A 14,972-nucleotide genomic window follows, 5' to 3' on the forward strand; every position below is an offset into this window, starting at 1 on the left:
CTTCTTTTCCCCGGGCGGGTCTGGATTTTCTTAGTTATGTGTTCTCTTCAATCTTAATTGAGATCCAGGTGGGTGGAATCTATCCCTCTCTCTCTCTCTCTCTCTTCTCTCGTGTTGATTAAGCTTTTCTGATTCATTGGCTTGGTGGGTTACGGATTTTTTCCCCACACATTAGTCTCTGAGCTTACTAACAGACGCCCGGGCAAAAATTTAGGTGGCGGTGCCTTGGTTTAGTTCGCTTTCTCTGTATTCTGGGTAATTCTATCATTTGTTTAACTCTTCGTGATTGGTCAGTTTGGTCTTAAAATCCAACCACTTTCTCTCCTCTCTCCCCTTTTCTTAAATGATGTTCTAAGTACTCCTTGAAAGGATCGGTTGATGGATTTTTCTTTCGGAAAACTTTTACTCTTTATGAATGGCAGTGTCTATTCTTTTTTTTTTTTTCCCCCTAATCGGCAGTGTCTTGTTTTGATTGCATGTGGTTCTCTATTCATGTCCTTTCTTCTCTGACTGGTTAATTCTTGTTTCCACAGCTTACATTTCGGAGGCCTACACGAGCTTTTCACATGACATGGATGATGAATATGAGAAACTTTTTCGGAGATTGAATCCACCCAGGTATCTAAATTTCTATCTTCTTCAATGTCTCTGAAAGTGGCCTATTTATTTGACCCAGACCAGGCTGAGATTTACATCTTCGTGCCCACTTTTTTTTTTTTCAGGGTTGTGATTGATAATGAGGCCTGCAAGAATGCAACAGTGATACGGGTATGTTGATTTCCATATTTTTTTGTTGGACTTTATTGGATTCTTTTTTTCTCTTTTGTTGACTTATTCCATTGGATGATGCAGGCTGACAGTGCAAACAAGCACGGAATACTTCTCGAAGTAGAACAAGTCCTAACCGACCTTAACCTTATCATAACTAAAGCTTACATATCTTCTGATGGTGGATGGTTTATGGATGGTAAGGTTTTTTTAAGGATTTTGGGAACTTGTTCTATGGTATGTCTTGTACGTCGTTGGAATTCAAATCTGATTGTGTGAACTTTTTTTTCTCCTTCCATCAGTTTTTAATGTCACCGATCAAGACGGAAATAAGGTTACAGATGAAGGAATTTTGGACTATATTCAAAAGGTGACTCCTGCTGGTATTTATCTATGTTTCTCTGATTTTCTGTACATATCCATCTGATTTCTTATGTTCATCTTCAGTCTCTTGGACCAGACGCATGCTTCTCATCCTGTATGAGATCTGTTGGGGTTATACCATCATTGGACCACACTGCAATTGAGCTAACTGGAAGTGACCGACCAGGACTTCTTTCTGAAGTGTGTGCTGTCCTCACGCACCTTAAATGCAATGTAGTGAGCGCAGAGGTCTGGACACAACGCCCGGGCTGCAGCTGTCATTGCATGTGACTGATGAGGAAACAGGGTGTGCAGTTACTAATCCAGAGAGGCTATCTAGGATTAAGGAACTTCTCTGTAATTTACTTAAGGGCAACAACAAATCCAGTGCAGCTAAGACTGTGGTCTCTCATGGGATTACACACACTGAGAGAAGGCTTCACCAGATGATCGATGTTTGCCGATAGGGATTATGAACGAGCTGATGATGATGCCTCAGATGAGAAGCAAAGACCTAATGTGAATGTTGTCAATTGGTATGATGAAGACTACTCTGTGGCTACAATCCGGAGCAAAGATCGTCCCAAGCTTCTCTTTGATACAGTTTGCACATTGACAGACATGCAATATGTGGTTTTTCATGCAAATATTGACGCTGAGGGTCCAGAAGCTTATCAGGCATGTCATTTCTCTCGTCTGCTTATGTGCCCTTGCCACGTTGTTGGTGGGGTACTTTTATTGCTTTTGCTTTGGTTGTAGCTTTCTGACTTATTTGTTTTGTGAATGTATTTGCAGGAATACTATATTAGGCATGTAGATGGTTGCCCTGTGAAATCAGATGCGGAGAGAGAAAGAGTGATACAATGTCTTGAAGCAGCTATTGACAGCAGAGTGTCTGAGGTGAGTTATGTACAATATGAACTGGGAAGCTGTAACTTTCATCTTGATTTTTGCTTATAAAAATAAAAGCTTTCATCTTGATTTTTGTTGAGGAACTTGCCAATGTTCAGTTGGGATCTTTTCTACTCCAATCTCCCCAGCTACTATGATGTCCCTGAGAAAGTGTAGCCTTATATCTATATGTTTTGATCTCTCAGGATATACCTATTTTTGGCAAGATGAATTGTGCTCTGACTATCATTGTAGACTGTAATATTCCCTTCATACATGCCTAATTCATGAGATATACCCTTCAACCATATAGCCTTCTTTATTGCCTCAGTCATTGCAATGTATTCTGCCTTTGTTGTTATAAGGCAACTACTAGTTGTGGGTTTGCCTTTCAACTGATGGCTCCTCTAAAAGCTATAAACACAAAACCAGTCAATGACTTTCTAGTGTCCACATTTCCTAGATAGTCTAAGTCGATAAAGCCTTTAAGCTCACTTCCCAGTAGGGGTGGCAATATGTGATACGACCGTTAACCCAATACGAACACGACACGATAAAAGCGGGTTAGGACTGAGTGTTAATGGGTTCGAGTCAAAATAGGTTGACCTGCTAAGACATGATTGCTCAACGGGTCACTAATGGGTCAACCCATTATGACCCGTTAAGAAAATGAAAATTACCCTTGTTTCACACTTTCAATGTTTCTTTAGAAACTCTGAGTAGCCGCGACCACGCCACCTCCCTCCACTCCTCTTCACGATGATGCCGCGTCCCTACCACCCTCCAGTTCTCTTTAGTCTTCACGGTGACGCCGCCCCCCCCCCCCCTCTAGTTTCATAGTGATGCCAAGTCGCCCACGCTGACTTAAAGCCACGGATTCACACAGCCCGCCACCAGTGCCCTGTGCCCACGCCGCGCCGCCCACTGTAAGGAGATTGGCTGTAACACCCCCTTTTCGAATGCTAGGAGTGTCACGTGTTTTTCATAAAATAACCCTGACAAGAGATCTCATTTTTAATAAATGAACTTTAGGATTTATTTTGTAGAAAACTGTCTAATAAAATATCTTCCCAAAAATATTAAATGAATAAACTGAATAAAATTTATGTCACAAAAGCAATTTTATTCTAGAAGGTCTGAAACTAAATCAACTGCTTCTTCTAATCCTGACCTGCCTACTCTTATTCATCATCCTCACCTGGGTGGTTAAAAACATGAAAACAAACTAAAATGAGTAGAAGACTCAGTAAGAAATCCATCACAACGTAAACGTAATAAATATAAGGTTTTCATAAAAGTTTTCATGCTGAGAGCTTAAAATTCATGACTGTTCATACTGATGCTTATGATGTGCATGACTGATTTATCTGAAATAATTGACTGATCTGATTTAACTGACTGATCTGATTGGCCAACACACTTAACCTTGTGTGCGAGGTTGTGCACTGGCCCCACGTCCCCCTGCAGCAAGGGGAGCTGCTGATAGTATTCTAGCATACTATGGGGGACCACGACTGAGTTCGTGGCTTGCACATCCATCCTGAAACTAAACTGCATTGATACCATGCATCTGAATGACCATCTGATTAACTGATCTTATCTTATCTTGCACTTTGAACTTAAGATAGCTTACGTGTCTTATACACATGAGATGCATGACATAATATATACATAATTATAATTTTTGAATCTGAACATGATGCGGAATGATATGATCGTATGCTATGCTGGATGACATGTTTGCATATGACATGAGTGGTTCATAAATAATGGTTGTCAATGAACTGGCTTGAATAATACTTATATATACGCTGAACTGTGATGATCCTAACTTATGATCAAATTACTTACCTCGTTGCGCTTCTTCTTGAATATCACTTTGTAACTCGACACCTATACGCAATAATAACTATCACTAAATCTGTTTGGGAACAATATTTACTAATATCCTACTAAATTAAATTCACAATCTAAAAGATAGTCAAATAATATTTTGTTTAACACCATAATCAATAAATCCTGGTATTTAAATTACTTAAATACTAATAACATATTATAACTTAATAGAATACTTGAGCTATTTTAAAATAAATCATAAAAATCCCAATTCTTAAAATAGATTTATTTTCCCATGCTTAACATAATTATTTCATCTTATAAGAAATCTAATAATTATAATTTATATATTCTTAACATATTTTCCTAATTTTTCTGTTTAAAGTATAACATAATAATTTTATTAAAATCCTACTAAATAGACAAAGGAAATATTAACTAAAATATTAGGCTTAATAGTATACTTTTAAATATATTTCCAATTCACATTTTCTTATAAAATAAGTTTATGACTACTATCTTTATTTAAGAAGAAAAACTCATCTTTGAAATATTAAGCCCAACTCAACTTTAAATAAAATGACTTAATAAAATCCATAATTAACATATACTTAAATGTAAGGTTATAAATGTAATTATCTTTAAAACGCTCGTTCAAGATACTATGGGAAGTGATTAAAAAGGGCATAAAAGTAATCTCCTTTAAACACTTGCACTTAGTGAATTAAACCTAAAAAGCAACTAATACATTCTGTAGAGAAACAGAGGCAACGGGAGAGGCGTGCGAGGCAAAGGACTCATCGAGAGGAGGTATGCGACGGAGATGGGCTGCGTGGTGGTTCTGGCGACAAGCGTTGGTCATGACAGCGCAACCAGCGGCTTCTCTATGATGGTGAAACATCGAGAGAGAGAGAGTGTGAGTCGGAGGTGCTCTGTCACGCTGAAACGCAGTCGAGAGAGAAGGAGGCTTGTGGCGTTCGTGGGCTTACCGGGAAGATGTGGGTTCGACGGGAAATAATCGGCCGGAGTTTTTTGTGACGCCTAAGTTGTCCCCGGCGAAGGGTGGTTGCAGAACAACCTGAACTGGCATCGTCGAGGTGCTCGGCAAGAAGCCACCACGTGGCATACGTGTGACAGTGTTTGGAGGTCCTTCACGGTCATGCATGGTTTGCACAGTGGGGTCCCCGCGGTGGTTCCGTCGTCGAGTCACGGCCTTTCCGGTTGCTACGTCTCACTGAGTGGTGTCCATGCGGCTTTTTATGGCATGGGCTTACTCTGTTCCGTGAGTGTAAAACAGAGTCATGCTCTTCTAATCATTCAGTGCGACGGTGGTTTTCGTTTTGGTCTAACGAGGTCGATGACACTACTGGTAGAGGGGCTGAGCGTGGGTTGGGCAAGGCTCGAAATGGTTCTTGGTCTGCGGCGTGAGGTTTCTTCATGTAGAAGATCTCACCGTATATACATATACATATATATATATATATATATATAAGTGATAGAGAATGCCAAAAATAAACCCTAGGAAAGAGACGTGCATGTGCATGGGAGTGGAGACGTGCGGAGCAGAGAGGAGGGAAAACGTGGAAGTTAAAAGTATAAATTATCCTAATAATAAAAAAAATATTAATAGTAATAATAATAATGATACGATAATAATTCTATTAAAATCAACAATTTATTAATAATATAAAATATGATAAAATAATAATAACAATAATATTAATAGTAATAATTATAATAATAATATATTTATAGTTATAAGAAAAAAAATACATAAAACTTATATTATTGCCTAAACTGATCGGATTGTTACATTAGCTCAATCTGAAAAAGAAACTCTACCTTTACAATTTTGTTTAATTTTCGTGTTGATGATTTTCGTGTTGTAATTGTTGGGGGGTTTGGGCACCAGAGGGGAGACTATTTTGCTTGTTGTAATTGTTGGTTGTCTAGCTTGCATAAGAGGGAAATAGATGCTTGTTAAAATTTCGATGACCAAATAGAGGCAGAATACCTTTGAACAATGAGATCTGTAGTGCATAATATATGTTTGATAGAATGTCTAGGAAAACAAACATAAAATTATGCATACACTGATACACACTGAACGCCATAACGACAAAAAGCTATATTGGAAAACTTCCGTTTCAAGTGTTATATTTCTGAATTTTATTGACGCTAACACATTGGAATCATAAACTGAATCACACCAGAAGATGAATAGGCTAAGTGCAAATGCTCTATAAAATGAGCAGGGATATTCACTCACAGTTTGCAAGCCCTCAATTCCCAGTACCTCCTACATTAGCTGGACATGCTTTGTCCAATAGAGCTATGAAAATTTTTTATTCAACAGTCCGCAATATTTTAGTTGTTTTTTGGTGCATTTCTTTTTTTTTTCCTGGGGAATCGATCTAAACTAATTGTTACGGGCAGTATGATAGTATCAGTTCTTTTTTTGAGAGAATAAATTTGCTGTTATGTTTTGCTAATAAAGAGCAACTTTAGGAGCGATTTAGAGTATCAATTTTGTTTGTTACTTTTAAAAAAGAACACAAAATAGGAGCAGGAGCAAATATTATGATGTATCATTTTACTTGCATTAATTGAAGTTTTAATTTCATTTCACAAATATTATACTGCTTACATTTGTTCTTGTTGTTTGTTGTCAGATGAGTTCGGTAGCAAGTAAAAATGACGATTTGATTGATTTGGACCCGTTTGACTTTGAAAGATTTCAAAATGAGGAATTTAAAGCAAAACAAAAGAAACGGTCAAATGTGTGGACTTTTTTTGAAATGGTTCCTAATTCTAAGATCAATGATGGCAAGCCACGAGCCAAGCGCAAGATGTGTGGAATTACTTACATGGTAGCGAGAAAATATGGAACCGGAAATATGAAGCGTCACATTGACATATGCCCTAGGAGAAGTTCACGAGATATTGGTCAGATGATGTTATTACAAAATAGTGAAAATATTTCGGTAAGCACTCCTAAATTTGACACTAAACAATATAGAGAAATTTTGGTAGCTGCCATTGTGAAGCATGAACTGCCTTTTTGGTTTGTTGAATATTCGGGGGTGAGATCTTTATTTCAATATTTGGGTCTAGATGTTCCAATTATTTCTAGAAATAATGCCTAGGCTGATTTGGTTAAAATGTATCATCGATTAAATGCATGTTAAACGATTCTCCTGATAGAATTAGTCTAACATTTGACTTGTGGACTTCTATAACCACTGATGGTTATATGTGCATTACATCACACTTTCTAGATAAGAATTGGGTTCTGTAGAAAAGAGTTTTGAACTTTTCTTACCACCACATAATGACATATTTTTGTTTGAAAAAAATTATAATTTGCTATGTAAGTTGGGAATTCAACATAAGATTTTTGCATTGACTTTAGACAATGCTTATTCTAATGATATTTCAATAGAGTTGTTAAGTACTCAATTGAACATTAAGAAAGCTCTTCTTTGTGATGGTAAGTTCTTTCATCTTCGTTGTTGTGCTCATATTCTGAATTTGGTAGTACAAGATGGGTTAAAAGAGATTGATGTTGTTATCCAAAAAGTTCGTGAAAGTATCAAGTATGTCAAAAGATCACAAACAAGGGAAGTAAAATTTATAGATTCAACAAATCAAATGTCTTTGGATAGCTAGAAAAGGTTGAGACAGGATGTCCCCATTAGATGGAATTCTACTTTTCTTATGCTTGAGAGTGCTCTTTTCTATCGTCATGCCTTTACTTATTTGGAGTTGACTGATTCTAATTTTAAGCATTGTCCATCAATATTTGAGTGGGAAAAAGTACAGAAAATTAACGATTTATTGAGAGTTTTTTATGGAGCCACTTGTAGTTTTTCTGGGATCAAATACCCTACAACCAATCTCTACTTTCTATCAGTGTTTTCGATTTATTTTACATCAAAGCGGCACTCTGAGGGTGAAGATGACTACATGAAGAGAATGTGTTGTAAAATGTTTGCTAAGTTTGAGAAATATTGGTCCGAGTTCAATGTGTTGTTAGCTATAACAGTTATATTGGATCCTCGATACAAGCTTCATTTTGTTGATTTTTCTTATACAAAGCTTTATAGAGAATGTTCCATAGAGTATATGAATGTTCGGAGCAAAATGTCATCTCTTTTCATGGAATATGGTTCTTCTAGTGCTCCCACAAAGACATGTTCTACCACGACTTTTGATAGCACTGTTAGTAGAGAGAAAATTCAGTCTTCAAATGATAATTTTTTTATTGCATGTAATATCAAATAATATTTTTTGTATAATGATTTATATTATATTGTTGTTTCATATCACATATTGGCTTAAATTATTTTTATTTATTTTTTATATACAGGAATTTGACGCATTTAGACCTAATGAACTTTCTGCTCATATGAAAAAAAGTCAATTAGATCTTTACTTGGATGAACCTAGGGCAGATAGAAATGCAAAGATTGATATTATTTCCTTTTGAAAAGGAAATGAATTTCATTATCCTGATCTTGCTAGTATGGCTCGTGACATTTTGAGTGTTCCAGTTGCATTTGAATCTACTTTTAGTGTTGGTGGACGTATCATTGATCAGTTTAGGAGTGCACTAAAAGCATATCTTGTTGAAGCATTAGTCTGCACTAGAGATTGGTTATATGGCGAGGAGCATGATAATATTATTTTTATTTTATTGAATAAATCACTGTAATTTTTCAATAATATAAAACTTTAGTTATGTATTTTTTTTAATAGAAACACAAGAAGAAGTTAAATTGGACGAGTTAACCGAAGATGTAATGGAGTTGGAGAACAACAAGGGCAAGAACTTGGAGGATGCTCTTTGGAGGATGCTCTACTTCATTCTTCAAGCTCTAAATTTGTTTAGATTTGTGTTTTTATTATATTTGGGATTGTAACATTAATATATTTACTATGTGTGTTTTGTTTATTATATTTGGGATGTAATTTTATTATATTATTACAATGTGTGTGGATTATATTTGTTTGGATTGTAATTTTAGACTTGTAATTAATTTTTTTTATAAAGGTTATTTATATTTAAATATTTATAATCAGGTCAAACAGGTTGTGTCGTATCATATCGTGTTTATTCAACCCATTAACGTAAACGGGTTGGAACAGGTCGGGTCGGGTCGGGTCGTGTCGTGTCAATTTATTTCTTATTCATTAACGTGTCATAACGGGTCGTATCGTGTCAACCCGTTATCTTCTTGTGTTGTGTTTGTGTTTGAAATTTTGACACAAAATCCTTAACGGGTCGTGTTCGTGTTGACCCATTTAAGTGTAATTTTGACACGACACGAACACGACCCATTAACACGATTTGACACTCCAACTTCCTAGTTGCACACTTCCACCAAACTTCAATCCTAAACACCTTGTACTAGAAAGCTAATGGAATAACCACTTGATAGGATGCTAGTGTAGTTTTCCTGGATTATTCAGAAACCTACTGACTATGCTAACAGCATAAGTCAGATTTGGTCTAGAGTAAACCATAGCATACATGATGCTTCCCACCATGCTAGCATATGGAATTTTAGCCATGAGTTCCTTATCTTCCTTAGTTTCTAGTGCTTGGGTGACTAACAATTTGGAGTGCTGCCCCATAGGGGTTTTTAATGTTTTTAATTGATCCATACCAAACCTGGTTAGAACCCTTGAAATATATGATTTTTGGGGTAGGTGCAATAGTCATTTCTTCATTTTCCTTACTATCTCCATTCCTAGTATTCTCTTAGCAGGACCTAGTTCCTTCATCTCAAATTATGATTTGAGCATGCATTTGACTTGATAAATCTGAATTTTATCCTTACAAGCAATGAGCATGTCATCTACATACATCAGTAGATATATCATAAGTTCTTCATTTTGCTTGTAATATACACAACTATCATAACAACTTCTGTTGAAGCTATTTCCAATCATGTGAGAGTCAAATATTTTACACCATTGCCTTGGGGACAGTTTAAGTCCATACAAAGATTTCTTGAGTAAACACACTTGATCTCTATTGGCTTCATTTACAAACTCTTTGGGTGGTTGCATGTACATAACTTCATCAAGTCCTTCGTGCAAGAAAGCTATCTTTACATCCAGTTGTTCCAAATGCGTGTCATGATAGGCAGCAAATGATAGCATCAGTCTGATTGAGCTATGGTTAACCACAAGTGAGAATATTTCATGGTAATCTGTCCCCCTCTCTCTATGTAAACCATTTTGCTACCAATCTTGCTTTATATCTTGGAACCTCAACCCTTGGTATGCCTTCCTTTCATTTATAGATCCATTTGGACCCAATCAGTTTCTATTTCTCTAGTTTAGGAACTAGTTCCCATGTTTTATTCTTGTTTAGAGACTCCATTTCTTCTTGCATAGCAAGCATCCACTTCTCAGCCTCCATACTAGCCATGGCTTTTGTATATGACCTTGGCTCCATGTCAATTATGTCTTCAGCAACTGTCAAGGCAAATGTTGTCAGTTCAAGTTGACCATATCTCTGAGGTGGCTTTATAATCCTCTTTTGTCTATCTCTTACTAGATTATATGAGTTTGCTCCACCTTGATTTCTATCATTTGAGCTTATATTCTTAGTTTTTCCAACTTGATTGTCCTGGTGACAAGGTGAGCTTGCTGACTGCTCCACCTCAAGTTGCAGACTATTTGTGGTAAGCTGCTTTGCCTGACTTTCATTTTGATTTTTCTGTGTTTGAGCCATTTGTAGTTCATTGAATGTCACATCTCTGCTAATTATACATTTCTATTTCTCAGGTTCATCAATCCACAACTTGTATCATTTAGCTCCATGAGGATATGCCACAAAAATGCACTTAAGTGCTCTAGGTTCTAGTTTACCATTTTTTGTATGTGCATATGCTACACATCCAAAAATCCTCAAGTGGTCATATCTAGAAAGTTTTCCAGACCACATTTCCTGTGGTGTTTTAAAGTCTATAGCTGAGGAGGGACTTCAATTTATTAGCCGTACTGCTATGAGAGCAGCTTTAACCCAAAATATTTTTGATCAGTCTGAGGTTGACAACATACACCTTACCCTTTTCAAAATAGTTCTATTCATGCGCTCAGCTAAGCCATTTTGTTGCAGCTAAGCCATTTTGTTGAGGGGTTTTCCTCACTGTTTTGTGCCTAGCCATGCCCAACCTTTGACAGAAAGTGTTAAACACATTTGATAAATATTCCAGACCATTGTCTGTTCTTAATAGTTTAACCTTTCTGCCAACCTAGTTTTTAACCAATGTTTTCCATTCTTTGAGCTTAACAAATGTGTCACTTTTGTTTTTCAGGATGTAGAGTAGGGATGCCAATATGTGACACGATCCGTTAATCCAATACGAATACGACACGATAAAAGCGGGTTAGGGTAAAAACGGGTTGACCCGTTAAGATACGATTGCTTAACGGATCACTAACGGATCAACCCGTTATGACCCGTTAAGAAAATTAAATTTACCTTTATACTCTTAGACCTAAAGGACAAGGAGGATGCTTCACTTCCTTCTTCAAGTTCTAAATTTGTTTAGATCTGTGTTTTTTATTTTTTTATTATTTTTGAGATTGTAACATTAATATATTTACATTGTATGTTTTGTTTATTATATTTATGATGTAATTTTAATAATGAATATTATTACAAATTGTGTGGATCATATTTGTTTGGATTGTAATTTTAAACTTATAGTTAGTTTTTTATTTTTTATAGATATTATTTATATTTAAATATTTATATAAAATTAATTAAGTCAAACGGGTCATGTCGTGTCATATTGTGTTTATTCAACCCATTAACGTAAACGGGTTGAAACGGAATGGGTCGTGTCGTGTCGTGTCATGTTGTGTCAATTTATTTCTTATTCATTAACGGGTCATAACGGGTCGTGTCGTGTCAACCTGTTATCTTACCGTGTCGTGTTCGGGTTTGAAATTTTAACACGATGTTCGTGTTGACCCGTTAAGTGTAATGTACATACTTTGACACGACACGAACACGACCTGTTAACACGATTTGACACCCCTAATGTAGAGCCATAACTTCCTCGAGTAGTCATCAATGATGGACATCAAGTATCTTGCCCTACCATGTGAAGTGACCCTTGCAGGTCCCCATAAATCTAAGTGAATGTAGTCCAAGGTTTGCTTAGTTTGGTGTGTTGCAGTTTTGAAACTAACTCTTGTTGCCTTTCCAAAAATGCAATGTTCACAGAATGGTAGTTCTCCGAGTTTTTCTTTTCCTAACAAACCTTGTTTTTACAGTTCTTGTAGCCCCTTTTGACTAATGTGTCCTGGCCTCATGTGCCATAGTTTAACCCTGTCTTCCATTGTGCTTTGAACAAGTGATGCCTCACCAATAACTGTCTTACCCACCAGAGTGTATAGTCCATTTTTTATCACTCCCTTCATCACTCTTAGAGAACCCTTGGAAACCTTTAATATCCCAGATTCTTATCTGAATGTGCAGCCAGATTGATCGAGCATTCCCAGAGAAATAAGATTTCTCTTTAGCTCAGGTATGTATCTTACCTCCTATAGTAACCTTTCCATACCATCAAACATCCTTAGTCTAACAGATCCAATACCCAGAATCTTGCAGGACTTGTTATTTCCAAGAATTACATTTCCTCCATCCATTTTTGTGAAGGTCTCAAACCAAAATCTTGAGGGGCACATGTGAAATGAACATCCAGAGTCTAAGATCCATTCCTTTCTTGAATCCACATCTAAGACATTCAACACCTTGGCACTATCATAACCATCCAGAACCACTGCTGCATTTCCTTCCTCCTTTCTTTTATTGCACAAGTTTTGTTTCCTCTCAAGAGAATCACTCTTAAAGTGTCCCTCCTTACGACAAATGAAGCATTTCAGTTGCTTCCCTTTTGACTTTGACCTTCCCTTAATATTCCTCCCTTTGAGATTTTATTTTTCTGGTCTACCCCTTGCTACTAGGCCTTCTCCAGTTTCAATTTTTGTTTTTGTTGTATTTTGCAATTCTATAGATTGCAAAACAAAACTCTACTTCATCTAGTGTTAAGCTTTCTCTACCATACATCATGGTTTCTTTAAGATTAGCATTGAAGCATCCAAGGAACTTAATAGCACAATAGCTTGATTCTCATCCCCTTATATTTATGTTTATGTTTGCAAGATCCAATATTATCTTGTTAAACTCATCAAGATGTTCTTCCATAGATGTAGCTGGAGCCATTTTAAAGGTGTAGAGTCTTGTCTTCTTGTAAAGTCTGTTTGCCAAGGATTTTGTCATGTACAGATTTTCTAGCTTGATCCAAACCGCTGCTACTGACTCCTCCTTTGCAACTTCCCTTAAGACTTTTTCACCAAGGGAGAGAATAATGTTGTTGTGAGCTTTCTGTAGTATTTCATATTTCTCCTTGTTTGATAAAGAATTTAAATTCTTTTCACTAAAAAATGCATCCTGAAGACTCTATTGAACCAGAAGAGCTCGCATCTGGATCCTCCACAACCCAAATTCATTCTTCCCTGTAAACTTCTCGATATCAAACTTGATAGTCCCTATCGAGCCTTGCTCTTGATACCACTTGTTGTAATTCTTAAAACTGTTGCAATAGCTATTGTAGAATTTCTAGCCAAGATTATCAAGAAACTTGCAGGTTTTGTAATGCAATGAAATAAAACTAAAACAAGAACAATCAGAATTACATGATTTGATCAAAATGATCTACATCTATGGTAGGAACAGTCAAGAGCCTTCTTTATTGATAAGCCAAAAACATCTTTGAAATTACAAGTACACACCTCTCAAGTCTCTCTCACTTTCTTGAAGTTTATTCACACATTTCTTGCACTCTCGTATCACCAATAATTTTTCTCATCTCTATTTACAGAATGCACACCAATCCGCTTTTATAGCCTACACAACTATCATGAGAATATAACAGCTTCCTCCATGTGCCTCCTCTGTTCCACATCAGCAAAAGCAGTTGCACCCGAGTCTTCCACATGGGCTGCCAACCTATCTTCTCATTTAATATGTGTTTTTGTATAAATGGTTGACATTCTTCATAATAAGTATTGATACACACAACACATTTTCACAACACATTTCATAACAATATTATAAGATAAGAGTATTTTTGTAAATTAATATTATTTTTATAAAATGTTTTACAAAATTACCTCTTATTTAACACATTGTTGCGAAATGTGTTGTGAAAATTGTTGTGTATAAATCATTTGGAAAAATGTTCTTACAAGCGAGTTCGCGCACCAAATCGTGTACCAATGTTAACATATAAGGCATCCGTTTAATAAAACGATGTGAATTGAAGACAGAAATAATTTTTATGAGATAGAAGACCTTCTTCTTCTCGGTACGCAGTTTGATATGCCAAACCGCTTGTAACTAACAAAGTTCAAATCATTTTTCAACGGAAATTGGGTCTGTGAAATTTTTTATGTCTCTCTTGTCTGACGTGGGACCCAGGCATGTCAGCCGCTTACGCACTGACTTTGCAAATTCAACTATACGTAGAATAACTCCAAAGAAAAACAAGTTCAACATTTTCTGAATTCTCTCTTTTTCTTAATTATTCTTTTCACATGGAGCAGTGACGTCTTTTTCACATGTCAATGAGAAATTTCTTAATTTTTCCTTACATTTATTTATTCGTCTTATACGTTTCAAACTTTTCCTAATAAAATAAAGAAAACATGAAGAAGGGTAGACTCACTTAAACCGTCAAAACCGCCGTCGCTAGTCTTCCTATGTATTATCACCTTTACGCGCTTCTTCTTTGTTTAGACCACTTGATGAAAACATTCAACCACCGAAGCCAAAAGCTCGTTTCACGCGCCACAGGAATCTGAGACGTTTCAGCGACTCCGATGCCCAGAAAACGGTGAGTTACTCCGACCTGGTAATTCTAAACTCCCAGCTTCTCTATATTGCAAAATTTTGATAACATCTGGCGGGAATTATACTCTGCTAGTTGGATACTGGAATAGTTTTGTTGATCCGAAATTCAGATCATGCTCTTGTTCTGTCCTTTTTCGGCGCTTAATTTTTGTTTCTGCATCATTTGCAATTGATC

General features: G+C 36.4%; 1 pseudogene; it reads left to right on the top strand.

Annotated features, from left to right (window-relative positions):
• The first annotated feature begins 467 nt into the window (after positions 1-467).
• Positions 468-8,347, top strand: LOC121258729 (annotated as a pseudogene).
• Positions 8,348-14,972: the final 6,625 nt, after the last annotated feature.

Source organism: Juglans microcarpa x Juglans regia, chromosome 3S (assembly GCF_004785595.1).
Source record: "Juglans microcarpa x Juglans regia isolate MS1-56 chromosome 3S, Jm3101_v1.0, whole genome shotgun sequence".
Taxonomy (NCBI): Eukaryota; Viridiplantae; Streptophyta; class Magnoliopsida; order Fagales; family Juglandaceae; genus Juglans; species Juglans microcarpa x Juglans regia.